We start from the raw sequence: 8,023 nt of genomic DNA on the forward strand, positions 1-8,023 counted from the left end.
ATCATCGATCATTTTAACAAGACTCCCGCCCAGATATCCATCCTGTCGCTATTGCAAAATTCTGAGGCGCATAGAAGTGCTATAATGAAGGTGTTAAATGAAGCTTACGTACCCAACAACATCACCAGTGGAGAGATGGCTAACATGGTAGGGCAAGTACTAGAGAGTCACAAGATCACCTTCCACGAGGATGAATACCACCTGAAGGATTAAGTCACAGTATAGTTTGAGGACAAAATCATTGCCAGAGTCTTAATAGATGGAGGTTCAAGCCTCAATATTTGTCCATTGACTACTCTAAAAAGGTTGGGTAAAGATTTCCATGAGATACGAGCAGGGAGTATGAACGTGAAAGCATTTGATGGATCTCAAAGGGCCACGATTGGAGAGATTAACCTTTGTCTGCAGATGGGACCAACTTGGTTCGATGTTGAGTTCCAAGTACTAGACATATCAGCTACATACAATCTTCTATTGGGACGACCTTGGATACATGTCGCTGGGGATGTGGCTTCTATGCTACACCAGGCCATGAAATTTGAATGGAACCATTAGGAGGTAATCATTCACGGGGATGGAAGTAACCCCATTTACACCAGTCAAACTATTCCGGTTGTCGAGAATAGAAGAAGGTTGGGTGGAGAGACTTATCACCATATTCAGTATGTCAACACAATTGAGAAGACAAGTGGTGGAGTAGCAAAATAAAAGCATACTGGCATGGTCTGGGTATGAATCCGGCAAAGGGCTTGGGAAGAAACTCCAGGGCATTACCAAACCAATATAGTTGAAACGTCACAGCACAACTTTCGGACTGGGATATCTATACGCCTGGCAAGAATATAATGATTGGTTGCCACCATGGCGTGGTCCTTATTACCCTCTCGAGCAGCCAGTGCCACATCTGAGTAAGACTTTTCACCAGGCCGATATAATATGGGTATCTACAGAGGAAGACGCTTTGGCTGGTTTGAGAAATTTGTTCCTAGAAGGTGAGAATATGGATTGCAATGTGATAGTTTAGGAGGAGGAGGAGGAAGAAAACCTCACCATTCAGACCTTGGAGAAGGGAGTTATTCTCAAGAATTGGACTGCCACACCATCCCGGGCCCGCCGAGTTCCTAGGTAGCTTGGCAATTAGCCTGACTTGTTTTAACAGCCATGCTAAGCATTTAAGATATTTTTAGTAATTTTGTTTTAAAGACGTATTTTTGTTTCGAAATAATTGCTCGAGTCATCGAGCCGTACCTATTTTATATATTTTAAAATTTAATTAATGCATTGCTATTTAGTATTCATTATTATCTTTCACATTTTTCTTCGACAACATTATTATTACTTTTTCTGATGAACCGATGACTGTGACATGTAACGAGACAATGCAATATAAAGATAGTGACTCAGAAGAAGAGCATGAAATACCTGAGGAAGTTGTCAGAGAAGTTGAGAATTTTGAGAACAAACCTAAGTCCAATCTGGATGAAACCGAAGCAATCAATTTGGGAGATTCTGAAACCGTCAAAGAAACTCGCATAAGCATTCACTTATCACCGTCAGAGAATGAAGAATACACTCATTTCCTGAAATAATATAAGGTTATTTTTGCATGGTCATATGATGACATGACCAGTCTGAGCACATTTATAGTGGCTCATAAGTGCCCACCAATCCAATGTGTCTGCCGGTGAAGCAGAAACTCAGAAAGTTCAAACCAGATATGAGCCTAAAAATTAAAGAGGAAGTCACTAAAGAGCAAAAAGGGTGTGGTGAGCTTCCTGGGATGCCTCAACTACATCAGTCGCTTTATAGCACAGTCCACAGTAATATGTGAACCCATCTTCAAAATGTTGAGGAAAGATGCTGAAACTAGTAGGACCGAGGATTGTCAGAAGGCTTTTGACAAAATCAAGGAATACCTGTCTACACCACCAGTCCTAGTCCCGCCAGAACCAAGGAGACCTTTGCTACTCTATTTGACCGTATTAGATGGGGCTTTCGGATGTTTTTTGGGACAACATGATGAGACGGGAAGAAAGGAGCAAGCCATATATTACTTGAGTAAGAAGTTCACACCTTACGAAGCACGATATTCTCTATTAGATCGCACTTGCTGTGCTTTGACATGGACAACTCAAAAAATTGAGGCATTACTTCTGTGCCTATACCACATACCTCATATCCAAGATGGACCCTCTGAAGTACATCTTTCAGAAGCCCATGCCAACCGGAAAGCTAGCCAAGTGGCAGATATTGTTAAGTGAGTTCGATATCATCTTTGTAACTCGGAAGGCGGTCAAAAGACAAGCATTGGCGGACCATCTTATTGAAAATCCTGTGGGAGGAGAATATGAACCACTAAAAATGTATTTTCCTGATGAAGAAGTATCATTCGGAGGAGAGGACATTGCTGAAGCCTACGACAGATGGAAAATGCTCTTAGATGGGGCTGCAAACTTCAAAGGAGTGGGCATTGGAGTAGTTGTGGTATCGGAAACATGTCAACATTACCCGGTATTCGCAAAGGTTAGGTTTCCGTGCACCAACAATATGGAAGAATATGAGGCTTGCATCATGGGGTTCAATTTGGCCATTGATATGAATATATAAGAGTTGCTGGTAATTGGTGATTCAGATCTTCTGGTATAACAGGTTTAAGGAGAATGGGCTACGAAAAACACCAAGATACTACCATACTTGTATCATGTTCAGGAATTGATGAAGAGGTTCACAAAGATAGAATTCAAAAATGTTCCCAGAATTCAAAATGAATTTGCAGACGCATTGGCCACCTTGTCATCAATGATACAACATCCAGATAAGAATTTCATCGATCACATCTCGGTGATGATCCATAATCAACCGACTTAGTGTGCTCATGTTGAAGAAGAAACAGATGGAAAACTTTGGTTCCATGACATCAAACAATATTTGGAAAAAGGAGAATACCCGGAATAGGCGAACCATACTCAGAAACGCATACTGCGGAGGCTGTCCAATCGCTTTTTCCAAAGTGGAGGGACCCTGTATAGAAGAACTCCTAATCTGGGGTTGTTAAAGTGTGTTGACGCAAAGGAGGCTTCCAGATTGCTTGAGGAAATACATGCCGGAACTTGCAGACCACATATGAACGGTTTTGTTCTAGCCAAAAAGATACTCAGAACTGGATATTTTCGGATGACATGGAAACAAATTGCATTAGGTACGTCCAGAAATGCCACCAATGCCAGGTACATGCAGACATGATAAAGGTACCACCAAACGAGCTCAATGCAACAAGTGCACCTTGGCCTTTTGTTGCCTGGGGAATGGATGCCATCGGTCCGATCGAGCCCATCACTTCTAAAGGGCACCGATTCATTTTAGTGGCTATCGAATATTTTTACAAAATGGGTAGAGGTTGCATCTTACAAAGTTGTAACCAAGAAAGTCATCGCAGATTTCGTCAAGGATCGTATTGTTTGTCGATTCGGGGTTCCCGAGTCCATTATCACTGAAAATGCTACCAATCTCAACAGTAATATGATGAAATCCATGTGTGAAACCTTCAAAATCAAGGATAAAAACTCTAAAACATACAAGCCTCAAATGAATGGAGTTATGGAAGCTGCCAACAAGAACATCAAGAAGATACTGAGGAAGATGGTAGAAAATCACAAACAATGGCATGAGAAGTTACCCTTTGCCCTATTGGGGTACCGCGCTACGGTCTGCACATCAACTGGGCAACTCCCAATTTACTGGTTTATGGTACCGAAGCTGTCATTCCAGCCGAGGTAGAAATTCCTTCTTTAAGGATTACACAAGAAGCCGAACTCAGTAATGCAGAATGGATAAGAAGCCGATATGAGCAACTAGCCCTCATAGACGAAAAAATAATAAATGCACTATGTCATGGTCAGCTTTATCAGAATAGAATGTCCCGAGCTTTCAACAAAAGGGTCAGACCAAGACAATTCGCACCGGGGCAACTGGAGCTGAAGCGGATCTTCCCTCATCAGGATGAAGCCAAAGGGAAATTTTCACCCAACTGGCAGGGTCCCTACATTATTTATAGGTTACTAACAGGATGAGCACTCATACTTGCAGAAATGGACAGAGAAGTTTGGCCAAAACCTATCAATTCAGACGTAGTCAAGAGATACTATGTTTAGATTTCTTACATTTCTTCTTCTGATGTAACTGAACTATGCTTGACCTGATTCCCGTTTAAGAGGGGATACGTAGGCAGCCCTGTGGGTTCGGTCACATCTTAATAAAATCTTCATTTCCCTAGAACCAGAAACTGGGGCAGAATTTTGAGGATTCCGTAACAAGTCCAGCCGACGCCATCATATGCAAGATAGTCAGAAATTGGTTAAGTAACTGGGGCAAAATTTTGAGAAGGATTCTCAAAATTCTGGAGCAGATCCAACAAACTTCATTGCATGCAAAATGGCCGAAGGATCAAACTGGGGCAGAATTTTGAGGATGACCCTCAAAATTCTAGTGCAAGGAAGCCGCAATGTCTCTATAAGTGTTACAGTTATTAGGTCATCTAATTTACTTGATATTATATACCACTATGTTTCTAAATAACTCTATTTCATCAATAAGTGCATATTTTTGAAAACTTTATTTCTATGGCTGCCAGATGTTACTTAGGGTAACTCGAACAGGCTCTCCAGAACAGAGCAAAGCAAAGCAAGCAGACAAAGGCACGAACCAACCTTTCCCTCAAAACTCACAATTTTTCTTTGGGTGAAGGCACAGTGAGCATAATAGGAGTACTCGCAAATATACACATATCAAAATCACTATCCTCATAAATCAAACGACGAGCACAAATATATCTCCAGCTAAGAAATATTCTATTTTTATTTGCTATTTGTCTATTTCAGAAGGCTAAGCATTGCCTTCTTTTTGCATGAGACTAAGTCTTGTCTCAAATCTTGCATGAGGCTAAGCCCTGCCTCCATATTTGCATAAGGGTAAGCATTGCCTTCTCTTTGCATGAGACTAAGCCCTGTCTTAAATATTGCATGAGGCTAAGCCCTGCCTCCATATTTGCATAAGGCCAAGCATTGCCTTCTCTTTGCATGAGACTTAGCCCTGTCTCAAATCTTGCATGAGGCTAATCCTTGCCTCCCTATTCGCATAAGGCTAAACATTGCCTTCTCTTTGCGTGAGACTAAGCCCTGTCTCAAATCTTGCATAAGGCTAAGCCCTGCCTCCCTATTCACATAAGGCTAAGCATTGCCTTTTCTTTGCATGAGACTAAGCCCTGTCTCAAATCTTGCATGAGGCTAAGCCCTGCCTCCCTATTCGCATAAGGCTAAGCATTGCCTTCTCTTTGCATGAGACTAAGCCCTGTCTCAAATCTTGCATGAGGCTAAGCCCTGCCTCCCTATTTGCATAAGGCTACGCATTGCCTTCTCTTTGCATGTGACTAAGCCCTGTCTCAAATCTTGCATGAGGCTAAGCCCTGCCTCCATATTTGCATAAGGCAAAGAATTACCTTCTCTTTGCATGAGACTAAGCCATGTCTCAAATCTTGCATGAGGCTAAGCCTTACCTCCCTATTTGCATAAGGCTAAGCACTGCCTTCTATTTGCATGAGACTAAGCATCATCTCCCTTTTCTTGCATGAGGCTAAACCCTGCCTCTCCATTTGCATAAGGATAAGCACTGCCTTCTCCATGCATGAAACTAAGCATTATCTCCCTTTGCGTAAGTGTTGCTCTATTCTAAACCTTGCATTATCCTCTTCTTTCGGGGCTAAGCTCTGCCCCCGACCCTGTACAAGAATAAGCTCTCTCTTGTTTTATCTCAAGCGTCATGTCTCTACATCTCATAGGCTCATATATAGCCAATTTGTCCGAAGGCGTCATAGTCCGAAGGCATCATCCTCATATCCTGAAGACACCATGTCATGGCCTGAGGATCTTTTAATACTGCACATCATTATTCAAAGGCGTCATGGTTCAGAGACACCATTCTCATGGCCCGAGAATATTATTTAATGGCCTGCGAACCCCTTATCTCATGATTCATGGCCCAGGACGTCATCTTCACTGTCCAAAGACAACCTTTCATGGTCCAAGGGGAATTTGCATCATGTTTAAATTCTCGTAGTAATCTATTTACTTGCATGCATTGTGTTTTAAGTTTTGCAAGAAATCCAGGATGTAACCATTCTTCAAACAGGAGCAACATTTGCTCTAGTTTCCGCTCATACCATTTACACCTTGTCATTATTTCAAATATAACTGATTCCCATCAATTGCTCGCCTTCACTCCATGACCGTTCAGATACCTGCCCTGTGATACATCCATTATGATTCAGATTCACCTTCGTAACTCTGCACAAACCCATCTGATACTACCCTTCACAAAAGAACCTTTTTCGAAACATACTACCATTCCTATAGCAATTCTATCGGTTTTCATTCACCATTGGGTCCAGAACTACACATGGCCTGATCTTGTAAAACCATGGATATGTAGGCAGCTCAGAGACCATGGTTTGGCCTATATTTTTCAAAACACCCCCATTCGGTCAAAATCGGTCATCATTTCTTTACCCGACAACTCTTTAATCCTTCCCGGGTAAAGAGGGGCAGCTGTTGATACCCAATTTTTTCCTCATATATTTTTATTATGCATATATATTTTAAAAAATAGTGCACACGCATTTACAAACATGCAAAAGTATTTCTATAATTTTAAAGGCTTTCAACCAATTTATTTCTGCATTTTTACTATACAAATATCCAATAATTATCCCTTATATTATTTTTTATGGTGATTTAGTCATCTAAATTCATCATTTATGCCCAAATAGTGCTTAAATATTTTAATTGCATATTTTTATAATTACATTTGTATTTTTCAAGCTAGAATCATATTTTGCAATAATAGCCCATGCATATGCATAATTACATTATCTATACTGAAAATGACTTTTTATATTATTATAATGTTAAGTAATTATTTTAAATTATTTTCATGCACAAATGATATTTCTACTATTTACTAATTATTTTTATAAATTATTTTACTAATTTAATTGGGTATTTAAAATCTAGCCTCTTTCTAATTAATTTCGGACCTAGCCCAGTTGTATACACTAGCCCTAAACCCAATTACCCCTACCCAATTAAATCACCCAACCCGGAAACCCCTTAAATCAGGACCGTTAATCTCTAAGTTCAACGGTCCACACCACTCTAGCCTTTTTTAACTTAACCAAACCCAACCCTAATCCCTCATAACCCCAAACCCGCCGCCCCTGAATGCTCTCAATCTCCCCTCTTTAACTCTCAAACCCTAAGCATCGTCGCTTAAATCCCTTTTGATTCCAACCAGATATGGAATCATCTGGTGATTTCTTACCTTATCCAGCTCCCTTTCTCTACTGGCTAACCGATTATGGTGTTACATAATCACATGCTTAACATGGAAAGTGGATCTCTCTTGTTTTAAACCAAGTTTGGTTCGAATCTTCATCTCTTTCCATCTATGTTCTTTCTCCGTCTCCTTATGATTTGAATCTCCGAGATTTTTGCTTATTCCTTATTTTACCCTAAAATCTAGGGTTTAGATCCTTTGAAATCTGCTGAGATTTGGTACTTATTTTCGTTAAAAATCATATCAATGTTTCCATATGACTGTCTATGAACCTTTTCATGATTTCATTAAAAGGTTTTCCGCCTCATTTTACTTACCCTAAAATTAGGGCCTAGATCTTTTCAGATCTGTCAAGGTTCCTCAATTTTGAGGATTTTTCCTTTAATGTTTTCGTGTATCTATGTGTATCTATGTTATTCCTATAGTTGTTTCTTTAAAATAATTTATTCTTCCTAAAATTAGGGTTTCAGATCTTCTCTAGTTCGATTCCTTGTGCTTTTCGAATAAACCTCTTGTCTATGTTCATTATACACAGTGTGATTATTTCACCCTTGTTTCTCTGTTGACTTTATGGTTTACCCAAAATTAGGGTTTTGAAACCCTTTACTGAGATTTTAATCTTTCCTTTTATGTACGA

Source organism: Nicotiana tabacum, chromosome 6 (genome assembly GCF_000715075.1).
Source record: "Nicotiana tabacum cultivar K326 chromosome 6, ASM71507v2, whole genome shotgun sequence".
NCBI lineage: Eukaryota > Viridiplantae > Streptophyta > Magnoliopsida > Solanales > Solanaceae > Nicotiana > Nicotiana tabacum.